A 21,191-nucleotide genomic window follows, 5' to 3' on the forward strand; every position below is an offset into this window, starting at 1 on the left:
TTCACTGTGGGGATGGTTTTCTCGGGGTGATGAGAGGTGTTAGGTTTGTGCCAGACATAGTGTTTTCCTTGATGGCCAAAAAGCTCAATTTTAGTCTCATCTGACCAGAGTACCTTCTTCCATATTTTTGGTGAGTCTCCCACATGCCTTTTGGTGAACACCAAACGTGTTCGCTTATTTTTTTATTTAAGCAATGGCTTTTTTCTGGCCACTCTTCCGTAAAGCCCAGCTCTGTGGAGTGTACGGCTGAAAGTGGTCCCATGGACAGATACTCCAATCTCCGCTGTGGAGCTTTGCAGCTCCTTCAGGGTTATTTTTTGTCTCTTTGCTGCCTCTCTGATTAATGCCCTCCTTGCCTGGTCTGTGAGTTTTGTTGGGCGCCCTTGTCTTGGAAGGTTTGTTGTGGTGCCATATTCTTTCAATTTTTTAATAATGGATTTAATTGTGCTCCGTGGGATGTTCAAAGTTTCAGATATTTTTTTAGAACTCAACCCTGATATGTACTTCTCCACAACTTTGTCCATGACCTGTTTGAAGAGTTCCTTGGTGTTCATGGTGCCGCTTGCTTGGTGATGCCCCTTGCTTAGTGGTGTTGCAGAATGTGTGGCCTTTCAGAGAAGGTGTATATATACTGAGATCATGTGATACTTAGATAGCACACAGGTGGACTTTATTGAATTAATTATGTGACTTCTGAAGGTAATTGGTTGCACCAGATCTTATTTAGGGGCTTCATAGCAAAGGGGTGAATACAGACGCATGCACCACTTTTCAGTTTTACATTTTTTTTAAATAAGTCATTTTTTTTATTTCACTTATTATTTTGTGTATGTCTATTAAATGGAATCCAAATAAATATACATTTAAATTACAATTTGTAATTCAACAAAATAGGAAAAACACCAAGGGGGATGAATACTTTTGCAAGGCACTGTATATCTTATCCTACATCTTATAGACTGGCCTGTATCTGATCTTATAGACTAGCCTATCTTATCTTAGAGACAAAACTATATCTTATCTTATAGACTGGCCTGTATCTTATCTTATAGACTAGCCTACATCCTATCTTAAAGACTAGCCTATATCTTATCTTAAAGCCTTGGACCTGGAGTATTTCCTGGTCAGAGAAACCTCAGGTCCCTACAAACACATGACACACTCTTAATACTGTATTCAATATCCAAAAGAATGGTAGAAACACACACAGTATGAAGCAACATTGACTTCACACGTGGTGAGGTCAAAACATGTAGCCCTAACGGTCAACGAGACCAGAGAATAATGTTTCTACTTGTTTAGAACAATGTTTACTTGTTTTCAGTCGCTGCTCAATGTGCTCTGTGTTTTCAAGCCTGGTATTGCATCCAGATTGGTGTTGGGGGAAATGTAAGTCCCACAAAACTCCCTGTAGAGCGGAAGTCAAACCTACAACGACACCCTATCACCAGATAATGTAGCGCTACGTTTGACCAGAGCCATAGGGCTGCCACATACTCTAGGTCTCTTGTCAAAAGAAGAGCACTATGTTTATTTGATACACAATCCCAACACTGTACACTGATGTACAGTATGATTTGTCTGGGAGTTATCACTGAACTAAAATGGAATGCCAAAAAGATCCATAGATTTAAAAAAAAAATACAAATAATGATAATGTGGTGTGTGTGTTTCCACTTTGACTGTGCACCCCGCCTTTATCAGTGTGTGTGTGTGTGTGTGTGTGTGTGTGTGTGTGTGTGTGTGTGTGTGTGTGTGTGTGTGTGTGTGTGTGTGTGTGTGTGTGTGTGTGTGTGTGTGTGTGTGTGTGTGTGTGTGTGTGTGTGTGTGTGTGAGTGTAGTCCAGCGGTGGCTATAAAGTGGTGGATGTGTTGGGGCTCCAGCCCATCTGATAGGCTCTCTCCAGGGTTCTCTTGCAGTCCTGCATCTCCGTACTGAACACGATGTGAGGGTACTGAACCACCAGCCTTTCCACCGTCTCCTCATTCACCTGCAAACACAACAGCAAAACACAAGATGCATTAAAGGCACAATACGTGACTTTCACTTGTAGTAAGACCTGGTTATCAATGACTGAGGCTGCAAAATAGAGGCCACAATTGCCGTTAGTCAAACAACATTTGTTTTGGTGTCTGTTCTGTTAGGGTCGAGCCTTGATTGTGTATGTACTACTGAAGCAAAGCTTAACACACTTTTAAGACAGACTTGTCAATAATGGGCCTGGTAACATGGAACACACTATCAGTGTGACGGGTGGGGAGGGAGGGAGCTGTCTCTGCCAAGGAGTAGGTTTAGGGCCTGACAGCCCAGTCCACCTTAGGCTTTAGTGTCTGGTGGTAAAGCACCAGAGCATATCTTTGTCTAAATGATCCTCATGGGAGAATGAGAGGAAGAGAGAGAGAAAGATATGTAGAGGTAAAATAAGAGTAAATAAACAAATAACAAAGCTGTGGTCTTCAGTCACTGAGAGCAGTGATCAGTGACTTGAGGTCTGTAGGACTGCTGGTTTTCATCCTTCCCTTCTAACCAGGGACTGATTCATACCTGGGTTACCAGGTGAGTGGAATCTCTGGACTGGAGCATCAATGACATTCATAGGGTTGCCAAATTCCAGTGACTTTAACAAAATTCCCAAGTTTTGCAGAAATCTTGGTTGGAAGATTCCTGGACACAGGAGGGAATAAACCGGAAAGCCGGAATCTTCCAACCAAGATTTCTGGAATACCTGGGAATTTGGGGAAAGTTACCGAAAGCAACCCTAGACATTCATCAACCAATTTACTACCAGCTAAAAAAGAACCAGCTGTGGAATTGTGAAACTTGCGGCCTGGTTTTTACTCCCCGCTGGTCTAGAAAAAGAATAGCAAAGGGAAAAGTGAAGTTTGTTATGTGTAGTAGAGACTCATTAGAGAACTAAATGACAGCCCCTTGATTGCTTTCATAACATATTATGGTATATTGTACTGAGGAGAATAAAACTCTTCCCCCACCAAACCCGTTAATCAGGCCTTAATTACAATTAAGAGGGATCTAAAAAATGGGCCTGTCAATGTGATGGGAGGCCATTACCATCATTAGTGTTAATGTAGTGCAGTGCTGTGCACAAGAGTAAACACGCTTGACACAAAATGGCTCCCAATCAAAGCTCTGAATCATCCGCTAATTGCTAGTTGCTGCAACAGTAAAACAGTTTGAGCCTCAACACTACCAATGTTTGATGTGTGAGTGTGTGTGTGAAAGTATTTAAATTACCTATGTGGTTCTATGCAGATGATTGGTTTATTTTTTTCTTATTTTAAGCCTTGTGTCCTGTTAGTCAAGGCCAATAAATATACTGAAAAAATATAAATGAAATATGTTAACTCATTATATTTATTTAAATATATACTTTTTGCTTTTAAGCCAATTTCCATGGGAGGTTTTGAGATCCTGCCAGTAATGATGTGGACATGAGCTTTACACAGGATGTCCTCTAGCAAATCGTAGAGGATGGGTCATACATGCCTTTTCCAAAGCAAATATATCCAATCCCCTGTACAACCCTGAGGTATTCACTCTTCCATACCCTCTCTCCAGCTGTATTGCATCCTGAATAAGACATGATGACATCACCACACCTTCTTGGTATTGCTCGCACAGACAGACAGACAGACAGACAGACAGACAGACAGACAGACAGACAGACAGACAGACAGACAGACAGACAGACAGACAGACAGACAGACAGACAGACAGACAGACAGACAGACAGACAGACAGACAGACAGACAGAGACACACACACACACACACACTTTGTATTGTGAGCCAGACATGCTGTAAAGCCCTCATATACTACTTCCTACTCTGTCTGAAAGTTTGAAAGAGACCCATATGATACTGTCTAGTGCCATAATATGATAGAGGATATTGCAATAGGCTGGTGCGTTTCATCTTACACACAGATCTGGGATGGCAGCCACACGTATCTGGAGTCAGACCTATACTTAAGATATTTTTCCCCAGTTTAACTTCAAAGATGCAGTTCCTGTGGATCTGACGGGAACTTAATGTTGTCTGACATGACAATGTGTGTTTGTCAGAGTAGAGTAGAGAAGAGAAGTAAAAAGGACAGTCAGTCCTATTCGATTCCTTATTAACAGAAGAGAAGAGAAAGGACCGTCAGTCCTATTTGATTCCCTATCAACCCCCCATCTTTCATTTGGACTGAGATACAACTCTCAATCAGTAACAGAAACTGAAGCTAACCCATTGAGTGAAAATATTGCGGAAATCATTTCCATGTCAATAGAAAATAAAGTCCCATCCTTTTTCCTGAATGAACATTCCTCAGACACCATGTCCTATACAGTATATCCTTGATTTCCATTTCAAAAGTGTTTGTAGGCTCTGTGCGTCTCTCTCTGCTTGTGTTTGTGTTTGTGTTTGTGTGTGTGTGTGTGTGTGTGTGTGTGTTTGTGTGTGTAAGCTGCTCCTTGGCGTTGCACAGCAATCGTTCAGGCTTGCCGTGATTGGCCGGTAGTAAAGGTGACCTAGGCCTTTCAGGGACTGCTGTGTTGCTGCTCTCCTTTTAACTGCCAGGGGTTTTAAGAGCTGCTCTCACATACAACACCATGTAAAATATACATTCACTGCTAACATCGTAACCACACCACCAAAACACCTCTTAAAGATGACAAACACTGGCATGGTGCACGGTGGCACCACGACATCCCTGGGAGAGAGGGGCTCGTAAATCGATTATCTGATACACAAACAAAAGATGCATTTCAGGGCAGAAGGACAAAGAGGGCACTGCAAGTCTCAGAGAAATAGGTGAGAATAAATGATGATGGATAAAGAAAGCAGAAAAATAATACCTGGCATACAGTATGCTCCCTAAGACTCCATTAAACCATAGAGAACACGGAACACATGGAACACCATGTTCCCCGAATGGGTTTAAAAATACAGTCACCTAAGAGCAGTAAAACAGAGCAGATATCCAGAAGGACAAAAGGGGTTTTAGATGAAGACAAATGGAGTTTGCATTTACCAGATGTGCACTTAATCCGAAATGGACTGCAACTCAAAACATCCTTCCATTTGTACTGTTCATTATGCTCTCTTTGTTAACATAGAAAAATACCAAATCGGTCAACAATAAAGCCTCTGTCCACTTCTATCCACATAGTGCATCACTCACCCATTAAATACATTTCGGGGTAAATGATTTAAAAGGGCCTTTTAAGCACCTGAAGAATGCTGTGCATCAGATATCTTAGTAAAACCCGATTTAAACAGGCAGGATTTAAACAGGCTGGATTTATAGTGGCCGTAAAAGTGCCTGCAGGAAAAGCTGCAGTTGTAACGTTTCTAAACGAGTGACTGGACAGACTGGCGGTAGACACTTTTCTGGCTCTGACAAGAGAAGGGAGGAGAAGTAAACCCTTCACTCCATCATGTGTGACAAAGGGATCCCGGGGAATGTGTTCAGGGCAACCCCCAATTTCTCCCAGCACGCCTGGTTTGTTATCTACACAGGGAATAAGGCATGTCGGGACCCAAGAGGCCATAGACTGGCCTAGAGAAATATATGGCTTTATCATGGCTGAACACAACTGCATTTTTCCTCGCAATGTTTGATACTGTATGTTCATAAGTAAAACACCACACACAGACACACTCTGAGAGAACATCGTACAAATTCACTATTATTAATAATGGCCAACTCACTTAAATGGATAAATGGCTTACTTACAAGCCCTTAAACAACAATGCAAATAGTCTGGGTAGCCATTTGATCAGCTGTTTAGGAGCCTTATGGCTTGGGGTAGAAGCTGTAAAGAAGGCTTTTGGACCAAGACTTGGCGCTCCGGTACCTCTTGCTGTCCGGTAGCAGAGAGAACAGTCTATGACTAGGGTAGCTGGAGTCTTTGGCAATTTTAAGGGCCTTCCTCTGACACCACCTGGTATAGAGGTCCTGGATGGCAGGAAGCTTGGCCCCAGTGATGTACTGGAACGTACTCACTACCCTCTGTAGTGCCATGCGGTCGGAGGCCGAGCAGTTGCCATACCAGGTGGTGATGCAACTAGTCAGAATGCTCTCGATGATGCAGCTGTAGACCTTTCTGAGGATCTGTGAACCCATGACAAATCTTTTCAGTCTCCTGAGGGGGAAAAGGTGTTGTCGTGCCCTCTTCACAACTGTCTTGGTGTGTAGACACCAAGGAACTTTAAGCTCTTAACCTGCTCCACTACAGCCTCGTCGATGAGAATGGGGTTTTGTGCATCTCTTTTGTCTTGACCAAGATGAGGGAGATGTTGTTATCCTGGCCCTACACCACAAGGTCTCTGACCTCCTCCCAATAGGCTGTCTCATCGTTGTCGGTGAACAGGCCTACCACTGTTGGTAATGATGGTGTTGGAGTCGTGCTTGGCCATGCAGTCATGGGTGAAGATGGATTATAGGCGGGGACTGAGCATGCACCCCTGAGGGGCCCCCGTGTTCAGGATCAGCGTGGCAGATGTGTTGTTACCTACCCTTACCACCTGAGGGCACCCCGTCAGGAAGTCCACGATCTGGTTGCAGAGGGAGGTGTTTAGTCCCCGGGTCCTTAGCTTAGTGATGAGCTTTGAGGGCACTATGGTATTGAGCACTGAGCTGTAGTCAATGAATAGAATTATCACGTATGTGTTCCTTTTTGTCCAGGTGGAGAGGGCAGTGTGGAATGCAATAGAGATTGCGTCATTTCGGAATCTGTTGGGGCGGTAAGCAAATTGGAGTGGGTCTAGGGTTTCTGGGATAACAGTGTTGATGTGAGCCATTACCAGCCTTTCAAAGCACTTCATGGCTACATTTACATTTACATTTAAGTCATTTACAGATGTGAGTGCTACGGGTCGGTACCAAGCTTGTAGTGTAATATCCAAGAAGACTTGGGGCTGTAATTGCTGCCAAAGGTGCTTCAACAAAGTACTGCGTAAACGGTCTGAATACTTATGTAAATGTGATATTTCAGTTTTTTGTTTCTAATAAATTTTCAAACATTTCTAAAAACCTGTTTTTGCTTTGTCATTATGGGATATTGTGTGTAGATTGAGGGGGGGATGATTTAATCCATTTTAGAATAAGCCTGTAATGTAACAAAATGTGGTGAAAGTCAAGGGGTCTGAATACTTTCCGAATGCACTGTAAGTGTTGCTAATGCTCTCCACTTTCTGGAGGACTAAGTTTTGAAATCAGTGGAATGTCTGGTGGAAGCGGAGTAAGCTTAGGGAATGGAGAAAGTTCTGGCGTTTGATTGCAAATAATGCGGAGGAAGTCAAAAATAGAATACACAGAAGAAGGGTATTGTATTAAACACCTGTCTTCAGATTACATCTTTAAACTAAGGGCAACCATGGCTTCCGTGACATAGAGGGAGAAATTAATCCATGTATACAGGTAAGAGAGGCTAGCTAGCTACATTTTCAGATACTATACGTTTCTAATTTTGTCAGAAAGTAATTTTCATTGCAAGTTAAAGCGTACTGTTTCTAGCTAGCTAACGTTAGCTGGCTGGGTCACTAGCTAATGTTACGTGTCTGATCTGAGTAGGAATATTATTTGTATCTCAGAGCCATTTGCATTGCTAGTTATAGCCTAATGTTAGCTAGCTAATATTGCTCCACGCTAGTTGGTTAGCTTTAGCTACCTGCAGATTCATGCAGGGTAGTAACGTTATGAGTTGGGATTATGGTTCATTGTTTAGCTAGTTAGCTAGCTAGCTACTGTACATGTCAAAACAAAAGACTCCACTATGCAAGTAAACATTTCACTGTACCGTTTACACCTTCTGTATCCTGTGCATGTGACAAATAAACTTTGATTTTATTTGACATATTGTGTGTTTCCCAGAGACGGTAATGTGAAGAACAACATGACCTGCACCAAAGTCAAATTAGGATGTAACGTTAGGTCAACGAGACAGTGTCCAAGTTCTAAAATTCTCTGGTAGAATGCCCTGCTTTTATTTCATCACACTCACAACCGTAAGCTATTTTCCTATAATTAGCTTACCATTAACTAGTAAATAATGATATTGTTGTGAGTTTATTTTCCTGTAATAACGAATTAAATTTGGCTAAACTAGAAATGAACCAAAACATTATTTAGAAAGTTTATTTTAGTTGCCTGGTTTGCAAGATTGACATCTAAACGGATGGGTTTATTGGTGTTAAAATACACCAGTTATGCTATTTTGAACCACCAGGCTGCTGTAATGCAACCTGTCGTTTTTGTGTTTAAAGTTTTTCATAACGACAAGTTTGATGTTAGATTACAATAGAATGCTTGTGATGTCACAGCGACAACTGTCTACAGACATGTTGATAGACGTAGTATAAACCAGCCTTTGGTCTTGAAATCGTTGGTTGTTTAGTACACTACCGTACTCACTGTTAAGCACATGGCCTCACATGTGAATCCTTAAAGAGATGGGTGGGGCTAAGGGTGTGAACGATGCTGAATGGGTGTAGACAAAGAAGTGCTCTCCGGTAGGTGCACCAAGACATTCAAGGGGCCATTTTCTCAACAGTTGTTTCCATTTTCAGAAGTTGATAAACTTTAAAAGCATAATTACTTATCACACTGTTCCATAACTGTAGTGTATGATACAGTGCTTTGCAAAAGTATTCACCCCCTTGGTGTTTTTCCTAGTCACATAATAGGTTAAATAAAGTACATATCAGGGTTGAGTTATAAAAAAATATCAGAAACTTTGAACATCCCACGGAGCACAATTAAATCCATTATAAAAAAAATTGAAAGAATATCGCACCACAACAAACCTTCCAAGAGAGGGCCGCCCAACAAAACTCACGAACCAGGCAAGGAGGGCATTAATCAGAGACAACAACGAGACCAAAGATAACCCTGAAGGAGCTGCAAAGCTGCCCAGTGGAGATTGGAGTATCTGTCCATACGACCACTTTAAGTCGTACACTCCACAGAGCAGGGTTTACGGAAGAGTGGCCAGAAAAAAAGCCATTGCTTAAAGAAAAAAACAAGCAAACACGTTTGGTGTTCGCAAAAAGGCATGTGGGAGACTCCCCAAACATATGGAGGAAGGTACTCTGGTCGGATGAGACTAAAATTGAGCTACAGTTGAAGTCAGACGTTTACATACACTTAGGTTGGAGTCATTAAAACTCGTTTTTCAACCACTCCACAAATGTCTTGTTAACAAACTATGGTTTTGGCAAGTCGGTAAGGACATCTACTTTGTGCAGGACACAAGTAATTTTTCCAACAATTGTTTACAGACCATGTTCATCTGTACAAACAATAGTACGCAGGTATAAACACCATGGGACCACGCAGGCGTCATATAGCTCAGGAAGTAGACGCGTTCTGTCACCTAGAGATGAATGTACTTTGGTGCGAAAGGCGCAAATCAATCCCAGAACAACAGTAAAGGACTTTGTGAAGATGCTGGAGGAAACAGGTACAAAAGTACCTATATCCACAAGACCAATATCGACATAGCCTGAAAGGCCACTCAGCAAGGAAGAAGCCACTGCTCCAAAACCACCATAAAAAAGCCAGACTACGGTTTGCAACTGCACATGGGGACAAATATTGTACTTTTTGGAGAAATGTCCTCTGGTCTGATGAAACAAAAATAGAACTGTTTGGCAATAATAACCATCATTATATATGGAGGAAAAAGGGAGAGGCTTGCAAGCCGAAGAACACCATCCCAAACATATGGGGGTGGTAGCATCATGTTGTGGGGGTGCTTTGCTGCAGGAGGGACTGGTGCACTTCACAAAATAGATGGCATCACGAGGCAGGAAAATTATGTGGATATATTGAAGCCATATTTCAAGACATCAGTCAGAAAGTTAAAGCTTGGTCACAAATGGATCTTCCAAATGGACAATGACCACAAGCATACTTCCAAAGTTGACATAATGGCTGTAGGACAACAAAGTCAAGGTATTGGAGTGGCCATCACAAAGCCCTGACCTCAATCCTATAGAAAATTTGTGGGCAGAACTGAAAAAGCGTGTGCGAGCAAGGAGGCCTACAAACCTGACTCCGTTACATAAACTCTGTCAGGAGGAATTGGCCAAAATTCACCCAATTTACTGTGGGAAGCTTGTGGAAGGCTACCCGAAATGTTTGACCCAACAATTCAAAGGCAATGCAACCAAATACTAATTGAGTGTATGTAAACTTCTGACCCACTGGGAATGTGATGAAAGAAATAAAAGCTGACAGAAATAATTCTCTCTACTATTATTCTGACATTTCCCAATCTTAAAATAAAGTGGTGATCCTAACTGACCTAAGACAGGGAATTTTTAGTCGGATAAAATGTCAGGAATTGTTTAAAATTGAGTTTAAATGTATTTGGCTGTATTTGTATGTAAACTTCCGACTTCAATTGTATGTCTGGCACAAATCCAACACCTCTCATTACCCCGAGAATACCATCCCCACAGTGAAGCATGGTGATGGCAGCATCAGGCTGTTGGGATGTTTTTCATCGGCAGGGACTGGGAAACTGGTCAGAATTGAAGGAATGATGGATGGCGCTAAATACAGGGAAATTCTTTAGGGAAACCTGTTTCACTCTTCCAGAGATTTGAGTCTGGGATGGAGGTTCACCTTCAAGCAGGACAATGACCCTAAGTATACTACTAAAGCAACGCTCAGGTGGTTTAAGGGGAAACATTTAAATGTCTTGGAATGGCCTAATCAAAGCCCAGACCTCAATCCAATTGAGAATCTGTGGAATGACTTAAAGATTGCAGAACACCAGCGGAACCCATCCAATTTGAAGGAGCAGGACTAGTTTTGCCTTGAAGAATGGGCAAAAATCCTAGTGGCTAGATGTGCCAAGCTTATAGAGACATACCCCAAGAGACTTGCATCTGTATTGCTGCAAAAGGTTGCTCTACAAAGTATTGACTTTGTGGGGGGAGAATAGTTATGCACGCTCCAGTTTTCTGTTTTTTTGTCTTATCTCTTGTATGGTTCACAATAAAAAATATTAGTATCTTCAAAGTGGTAGGCATGTTGTGTAATTCAAACGATGCAAACCCCATAAAAATCTATTTTAGTTCCAGGTTGTATGGCAACAAAATAGGAAAAATGCCAAGACGGGTGAATACTTTTGCAAACTGCTGTATACCATCTCTAGCTCTTTGTCTCTACTGTTCAAGATTTTCTACATAAGACCGAATCGAGCCGATCGTCACAAATGTGCTGTCCTTATGGCCATAAATGAGCATCTATTTAATGAAGTATCTAACCAGAAGAAACATGACGATGTGCATTGGGAAAAGGAAACATACAAGCTGTGTTCAAATACTAAAAAACTCCGAGACCGATCGTAACAGGATGTGGAATTCTGAATTGCGGACTCAACTTCATCACTTTGCCTATAAATCACACCGTGAGCAATGGTTCAATGAGCACTTCCTATTGCTTCCACTAGATGTCCCCAGTCTTTACAAAGTGGTTTGAGTCTCCTACTGTGAAAACTGACTGAATGAGACGCTGTGGAAAGTGGTCACATGAGGAGGGCCATCACCATTATGACGCCGGTGCCCCTGGCTACCCTCCCCTTTCGAAACGTTTTGAAAGACAATGCAATCGTCCCCCTCGAATCTTATTGGAGCTCTGGTTGAAAAAGGCCCTAAAGATTTATGTTATACAACGTTTGACATGTTTGAACGATCCTAAATAAAAAAAAAATGCATTTTATTGAAAGAGGAGTCCCGCGGCCGACGGAACTTTTGGTGCAGCCTTCAGAACGCGCTAACAAGAACAAGCTATTGGGACGTAAAAGATTAACTTTTTTGAACGAAAATATATTTGTTGTGGACCTGGGATTCCTGGAAGTGCTTTCTGATGAAGATAATCAGATGGCGCTGACCTGTAACGGTAGCCTATTTTTCTGAGTATCGCATCCCCTTTTATCGCAAAGTGTGATTATCCAGTAAAGTTATTTTTTAATCTGGCATTGCAGTTGCTTTCAAGAGATGCTAATCTATAAATCTTAGAATGACAATATTACATTTTAAAAATGTTTTCAAATAGTAATTTAGTAAATTGTAGCGCTGTTTCACCGGACGCATTTGAGGGAAAATAGTTAGTCAACGTTACGCGCCGATGTAAAATGCTGTTTTTATATATAAATATTAACTTTATCGAACAAAAGAATGCATGTATTGTGTAACATGATTTCCTAACAGTGTCATCTGATGAAGATTGTCAAAGGTTAGTGCTGCATTTAGCTGTTTTTTGGTTATTTGTGATGCATGTGGTTGGTCGGAAAATGGCTATGTGGCTACTTTTACGATATACTCCTCTAACATAATCTAATGTTTTGCTTTTGCTGTAAAGCCTTTTTGAAATCGGACAACGTGGTTCGATTCAGGAGAGGTGTATCTATAAAACGATATAACATAGTCCTATATTTGAATAATAAAAAAAAAAAAATGTTTTTATGCTAATGGTGCTAGGATTTTTCGCTGGATGGGACGGAGCCCGACCAGGGGCTAACCGCACTAACTGTAGTATTTGTGACATGAAATGAGTATATAGTATGCTTATTGGTCATAGTATGGATATTGTTAGTATGCCAAAAGTTCCCGGATGTCATATTAAATTTGCCAAAATATGAAGTATACACGCAGAGGACAATATTTCCGTACTTTAGGGCTCATAATGCAATTCTTCAAGAAATGGGTGTGGCTTCACATCGTTTCCAGATTTGAAGAAAATGGTGGAAAATATGCCGTCAAGGTACAATGAGAGCAGATACAAATTTATGACAAATGTTAAGGAAATGTTTGTCAATGTAATAAAATAATGACATTTCAAATTAGTTACCTCACATGTTATATTTGCTGACAATTTGTTAGCTACGCTGTCCTTACGAACCACATAGCGTATCATTACAGCAGTATATACCGGTATGTTGTTAGCTAGCTACCTAACATAGCCTATATTAGATAGCCTATACTTAATATAGGCTATCTAACTAACTACTCAACGTTTATTGACTTGATTATTCCCATCATTCTTAGCTTAGCTAAATGGTATAGTCATTATGCGTTCTCAATGGACATTCGGGTGCTTTCGTAAATTCACTCTGGCTATCCACTCCGATTTCAGAGCACTCTCGTTTAAGTGTACCAGAGCACAGAATAATGAATTTTTGAGCGCTCAACCTTCGTTGAATATGGCCGGTGTCAATAAACGTTGGCAAAAAAAGCGTAATTAAATTGTTGCCAGCAGCACAGTGACAGTCACCAACGCTCTGGATAACATGAAAACTTCCTAACCAGCTCTGCTAGGGCGAGTGAAATGGTCAGACTGGTCTCATTTGTGTATGGAAGTAGCTAGCAAGCAAGCCAACGTTAGCTTGCGTGCTTGACTGCCGTTGTAAGGTCAGAACGCTCAAATCAACCCTACTCCTCGGCCTGTGCGTTCAGTGTGCGCTCCAAGAGCGAAAGGCTCTGAATTTACAAACGGACAATCTGACAACATGCTCTGAATTTACGAGCGCACTCTGGCACTCCAGATTGAATTTAAGAACACACCCGAAGTCGTAAAATGTCAAATATTTTTTTATGCTAACAAGCTAGCAAGAGGCTGCATAGCAACAGCATCAACTTCCGGTAGACAGGCAAAGAGCTAGTATGCTCAACTAAACGTATACAGTTTGTTTACAGTATACTAAAATAAACTAATAGTATATAGTATGTAGTATATAGTCATTGCGTAGTATACGGTATGTTAATATTGGTATTCGAACACAGCTACAGTCGTTACATCAACACAATAGGGACAGTAATCATGTGTATTCCAAACATATCACAGCTCTTGAAATTCTCATTAGCTCTTGAAAATCTCATTTTTGATCCAAGAGGTGTGTTAGGAAACTGTCAGAAAAAGCCCATCCTGATTGGAAAAGGATGACAAGAGCCAGTGTTTTCCACTTAGACTTGCATGGGCCAGAGTAGTGTCAATCTAACAGACCTGTTGATGAGAGCGAGAGAGAGAGAGAGAGAGAGTACTTTCAACCTAGCAGACCTGTTGACTAGTGAGAGAGTGAGAGCAAGAGAGATAGAGACTACTGTCAACCTAACAGATCTGTTGACTAGAGAGAGAGAGTACTGTTAACCTAAAATACCTGTTGACTAGAGAGAGAGAGTACTGTTAACCTAACAGACCTGTTGACTAGAGAGAGAGCACTGCTAACCTAACAGACCTGTTGACTAGAGAGAGAGAGAGAGTACTGTCAACCTAACAGACCTGTTGACCGAGAATGGCGCTGGAATGTATAGCGGCCATTTTGCAGACTCCTGACCAAATCAGCTATTTTGTGTTTTTTTCCTGGACAAAACCTGAAACAGTAATATCCTTGGTTTATGGAAAACTTTCTGAACAACGACATGGATAGTACACATATAGCTGATGTCTCTATGCATCGGCAGGACAGAACGGTAGTGTCGGGTAAGCTCAAGGGAGGTGGGTAGCTGCTGCGCATTCTCTAATATTCAGGAAGTCTGAAGGTTCTGCTCGCCTGAGTTAGAATACCTATTTACCAAGACAGTTTTCATCTACACTGAACAAAAATATAAACGCAACATGCAACAATTACAAAGACTTTACTGAGTTACAGTTCATATAAGGAAATCATTCAATTGAAATAAATTAATTAGGCCCGAATCTATGGATTTCACATGACTGGGAATTCAGATTTGCATCTGTTGGTCACAGTATACCTTAAAACATTTACATTTTAGTAATTTAGCAGACGTTCTTATTCAGAGCTACTTACAGTAAGTAGCGAGTGTATTTTTATAATTTTTCATACTGGTCCCCCATGGGAATCAAACCCACAACCCTCGCGTTGCAAGCACCATGCTCTACCAACTAAGGTAGGGGAGTGGATCAGAAAACCAGTCAGTATCTGGTGTGACCACCATTTGCCTCATGAAACGCGACACATCTCCTTCGCATAGAGTTGATCAGGCTGTTGATTGTGGCCTGTGGAATGTTGTCCCACTCCTCTTCAATGGCTGTGCGAAGTTGCTGGATATTAGTGGGAACTGGAACACGCTGTCGTACGCGTTGATCCAGAGCATCCCAAACATGCTCAATGGGTGACATGTCTGGTGAGTATGCAGGCCATGGACATATTGGGACATTTTCAGCTCCCATGAATTGGGTACAGATTCTTGTGACATGGGGCCATGCATTATCATGCTGAAAAAGGAGGTGATGGCGGCGGATGAATGACACGCCAATGGGCATCCTTGGCTGGCATGGCTACACATTGTCTGTGGTTGTGAGGTAGGTTGGACGTACTGCCAAATTCTCTAAAATGACATGGGAGGTAGAGAAATTAACATTCAATTCACTGGCAACAGCTCTGGTGGACATTCCTGCAGTCAGCATGCTAATTGCACAGTTGTGTTGTGTGACAAAACTGCACATTTTATAAATCCGTTTTACCTCATTTCTACCAGCATGTCACGTGTGCAACTAGAGGTGAAAAAACTCCAGATCACCTTTACTCCACACACAGAGACACATACAAAGCCGCATTGAAGACTCTTTGAAAGAAGACCCTCAGATCTTCAAAACGTTCTACAGCTGCACAATCGAGAGCATCTTGACTGGCTGCATCACCGCTTGGAATGGCAACTGCTCGGCATCCGACCATAAAGCGCTACAGAGGGTTGTGTGTACGGCCCAGTACATCACTGAGGCAGAGCTCCCTGCCATCCAGGACCTCTATACCAGGTGGTGTCAGAGGAAGGCCCTAAAAATTGTCTTAGACTCCAGCCACCCAAGTCATAGACTGTTCCCTCTGCTACCGCACGGCAAGCGGTACCAATGCACCAAGTCTGGACCAACAGGATCCTGAACAGCTTCTACCCACAAGCCATAAGACTGCTAAAGAGTTAAATAGTTAACCAAATGACTACCTGGACTGTCTGCATTGACCCTTTTTGTATTAACTCTTGAATCATCATAAGCTGCTGCTACTTTTCACAATCTGTCACTTTTATTCCTACCTGTATGTATATATCTACCTCAATTACCTCGTACCCCTGTACATCAACTCGATACCGTGTATATAGCTAAGTTATTGTTAATCATGGTGTATTTATTATTACGTGTTATTACTTTTCTATTATTTCTCAATTTTCTTTCTCTCTGCATTGTTGGGAAGGGCCCTTAAGCATTTCACTGCTAGTTCACACCTGTTGTTAACACGGCATGTGACAAATAAAATATTCCTTGATTTGAGCTGTAGGCTTCACTTGATCTCAACAGGCTGATCTCCCTTTTACACTGAAGAGATATAGTATAGTATGCACACACACAGACACACGATGACACGGACACACAGACAAACAATCACATGGACACAGACACACGATCACACGGACACACAGACGATCACATGGACACACATACGATCACACGGAAACACATACGATCAAATGGACACAGACACACGATCACATGGACACACATAATCACATGGACACACAGATACACAATCACATAGACACACATACGATCACATGGACACACATATGATCACATGGACACACAGATACACAATCACATGGACACACATATGATCATATGGACACACATACGATCACACGGACACACAGATACACAATCACACGGACACACAGATACACAATCACACGGACACACAGACGATCACATGGACACACATACGATCACACGGAAACACATACGATCAATTGGACACAGACACACGATCACATGGACACACATATGATCACATGGACACACAGATACACAATCACATGGACACACATACGATCACATGGACACACATATGATCACATGGACACACAGATACACAATCACATGGACACACATACAATCACACGGACACACATACGATCACACGGACACACGTGCGATCAAATGGACACAAACACACGATCACATGGACACACATACAATCACATGGACACACAGACACATGATCACATGGACACACATATGATCACATGGACACACAGATACACAATCACATGGAGACACATGATCTCATGGACACACAGATACACAATCACATGGACACACATACGATCACACGGACACACATGCAATCAAATGGACACAGACACACAATCACATGGACACACAGACACACAATCACATGGACACACAGACACACGATCACATGGACACACATATGATCACACAGACACACAGATACACAATCACATGGACACACATACGATGACACGGACACATAGACACATGATCACATGCACACACACAATCACATGTACACACTCAGACACCTACGATCTCAGGCACAAACGATCACATGTATACACTCAGGCACCAACGATTTCAGGCACACACGATCACATGCAGCTAAAACTCTCAACCATTGTTATACTACTTTCCAGAATGCCCTCTCCCACCCTCCATTCTACAAATCGTATACTCCCATCCTATAGTCAGAAATTCATACAGGAAGCACCCGTAGTGAGGACTATTCAACGCTGATCTGACCAATCGGAATCCACGCATCAAGATTGTTTTGATCACGCAGACTGGGATATGTTCAGAGTAGCTTCAGAAGTAATATCAACACATATAACGATACGGTGAATGAGTTTATCACGAAGTGCATAGGAGATGTTGTACCCACTGTGACTATTAAAACCTACCCCAACCAGAAACCGTGGATAGATGGGAGCATTTGTGCGAACCACCGCATTTAACCAGGGCAAGAAGACTGGGAATATGGAAGAATACAAACAGTGTAGTTATTCCCTCCGCAAAGCAATCAAGCAGGCTAAGCGTCGGTATAGGGACAAAGTTGAGTCCCAGTTCAACGGCTCAGAAACGAGACGTATGTGGCAGGGTCTACAAACAACCACAGATTATAAAAGGAAAACTAGCCACATCGCGGACACATAGGTCTTATTTCCAAACAGGCTGAACACCTTCTTCACTCGCTTTGAGGATAGTGCAGTGCCACCGACGCGGCCCGCTATCAAGGACTGTGGGCTCTCCTTCTTTGTGGCCGACTTGAGTAAGACATTTAAGAGTGTTAACCCTAGCAAGGCTGCCAGCCCAGATGGTATCCCTAGCCACGTCCTCAGAGCATGCGCAGACCAGCTGGGTGGTGTGTTTACAGATATATTCAATCTATCCCTATCCCAGTCTGTTGTCCCCACATGCTTCAAGATGGCCACCATTGTCCCTGTACCTAAGAAAGCAAAGGTAAATGAACTATATGACTATAGCCCCGTAGCACTCACCTCAGTTATCATGAAGTGCTTTGAGAGACTAGTCAAGGATCATATCACCTCCACCTTACCTGCCACCCTAGACCCAATTCAATTTGCCTACTGCCCCAATGGATCCACAGACGATGCAATCGCCACCACACACAGCCCTGCCCCATCTGTACAAGAGGCATACCGATGTAAGAATGCTGTTCATTGACTATAGCTCAAACTTCAACACCATAGTACCCTCCAAGCTCATCATCAAGCTCGAGGCCCCATGTCTGAACCCTGCCCTGTGCAACTGGGTCCTGTACTTCCTGACGGGTTGCCCCAAAGTGATGAATGTAGGAAACAACATCTCCTCTTCGCTGATGGCCTCAACACTGGGGCCCCACAAGGGTGCGTGCTCAGCCCCCTACTGTACTCCCTGTTCACCCATGACTGCGTGGTCAAACCCACCACCAACTCAATCATCAAGTTTGCAGACGACACAACAGTAGTAGGCTTGATTACCAACAATGATGAGACAGCCTATTGGGAGGAGGTGAGGGCTCTGCGAGTGTGGTGCCAGGAAAATAACCTCTCACTCAACGTCAACAAAGCTAAGGAGATGATCGTGGACTTCAGGAAACAGCAGAGGGAGCACCACCTTATCCACATTGATTGAACTGCAGTGGAGGTGGAAAGCTTCAAGTTCCTCGGCTTACACATCAATGACAAACTGAAATGGTCCACCCACACAGACAGTGTAGTGAAGAAGGTGCAACAGCGCCTCTTCAACATCAGGAGGCTGAAGAAATGTGGCTTGTCACCTAAAACCCTCACAAACTTTTACAGATGCACAATTGAGAGCATCCTGTCGGGCTGTATCATCACCTGGTACAGTAACTGCACCACCCACAACCGCAAAGCTCTCCAGACTGTGGTGCGGTCTGCCCAACGCATTACCGGGTGCAAACTCTCCGCCCTCTTGGACACCTACAGCACCCGACGTCATAGGAAGTGGTAGGCCTGATCACCGACAACGATGAGACAGCCCATAGGGAGGAGATCAGAGACCTGCAAGGACAACAACCTCTCCCATGATCAAGACAAAGGAGATTAATGTGGGCTACAGGAAAAGGAGGACCGAGCATGCCCACATTCTCGTCGACGGGGCTGTAGTGGAGCAGGTTGAGAGCTTCAAGTTCCTTGGCATCCACATCACCAACAAACTAATATGGTCCAAGCACACCAAGACAGTCGTGAAGAGGGCACGACAAACCTATTCCCCTTCAGGAGACTGGAAAGATTTGGCCCGGGTCCTTAGATTCTCAAAAGGTTTTACAGCTGCACCATCAACAGCATCATGACGCGTTGCGTCACTGCCTGGTATGGCAACTGCTCTTCCTCCGACCGCAAGGCACTACAGAGGGTAGTGCCATGCGGCCCAGTACATCACTGGGTCCAAGCTTCCTGCCATCCAGGACCTCCATACCAGGCAGTGTCAGAGGAAGGCCCTAAAAATGGTCAAAGACTCCAGCCACCCTAGTCAGACTGTTCTCTCTGCTACCCCATGGCAAGCGGTACTGGAGCGCAGAGTCTAGGTCCAAGAGACTTCTAAACAGCTTCTACCCCCAAGCTATAAGACCCCTGAACAGTTAATCAAATGGCTACCCAGACTATTTGCAACCCCCCCCCCCCACGCTCATGCTAATCTCTGTTATCATCTATGCATAGTCATTTTAATAACCCTACCTGCATGTACATAATTACCTCAACTAACTCGACACCGGTGCCCCCGCACATTGACACATTGACTCTGAACCGGTACCCCCTGTATATAGCTCCGCTATTGATATTTACTGCTGCTTTTTAACGATTTGTTTTTCTTATCTCTGACTTTTTTTTCTTTCTTTTTTTTGCTATTTTCTTAAAACTGCATTGTTGGTTAAGGGTTTGTAAGTAAGCATTTCACTGTAAGGTCTACACCTGTTGTATTTGGAGCATGTGACAAAATAAAAAAAAAGGCCAGAAAGATCATGAACATCAACCACCTGAGCCACTGCCTGTTCACCCCACTATCATCCATAAGGAGGTCAGTACAGGTGCATCAAAGCTGGGCCTGAAAGACTGAAAAACATCTATCTCAAGGCCATCAGACTTGCTAAACAACCAACACTAGCACATCAGAGGTGGCTGCCCTATAGACATAGATTAGGAATCACTGGCCACTTTTAGAAATGGATCACTAGTCACTTTAATAATGTTTCCATATCTAGCATTACTCATCTCATATGTATAAACTGCACTCCACACTATTCTACGGTATCTTAGTCACTTTTAAATTGTGCTTACATATTGCATCCCCCATTTCATATGTTTATACTATATTGTATTCGATACTACACCACTGACTGTTAAACAGCCATCTCCAGCACATCAGAGGCTGCTGCTTATAGACATAGATTAGGAACCACTGGCCACTTTAAGGAAATGAAACACTAGCCACTTTAATAATGTCTCTGTATCTTGCATTACTCATCTCATATGTATAAACTGTACTCTATACTATTCTATGGTGTCTTAGTCACTTTAATTGTTTTTTATTAAATATTGCATCACACATCTCATATGTATATACTGTATTCTATAATATGCTACTGTATCTTAGTCCAATGCCGCTCTGACATATATATATGTATATTCTTAGTACATTTCTTACTTAAATGTAAGTGTATTTTGGGTATATGTTGTGAAACTGTTAGACATTACTGTACTGTCGGAGCTAGAAACACAAGCATTTCACTACACTCACATTAACATCTGATTTGATTTGACAAGGGGACACAATCACACGGACACGCACACAGAGAGACACACACGATCACACACTCACACTGACACACACACACGGAG

The 21,191-nt window shown here is 42.5% G+C and overlaps 1 pseudogene; it reads right to left on the bottom strand.

Annotated features, from left to right (window-relative positions):
- Positions 1–1,852: 1,852 nt before the first annotated feature.
- Positions 1,853–21,191, bottom strand: part of LOC115199658 (F-box/LRR-repeat protein 17-like) — a 523,509-nt pseudogene continuing 504,170 nt past the window's right edge.

This window comes from Salmo trutta, chromosome 9 (genome assembly GCF_901001165.1).
Source record: "Salmo trutta chromosome 9, fSalTru1.1, whole genome shotgun sequence".
Classification (NCBI taxonomy): Eukaryota; Metazoa; Chordata; class Actinopteri; order Salmoniformes; family Salmonidae; genus Salmo; species Salmo trutta.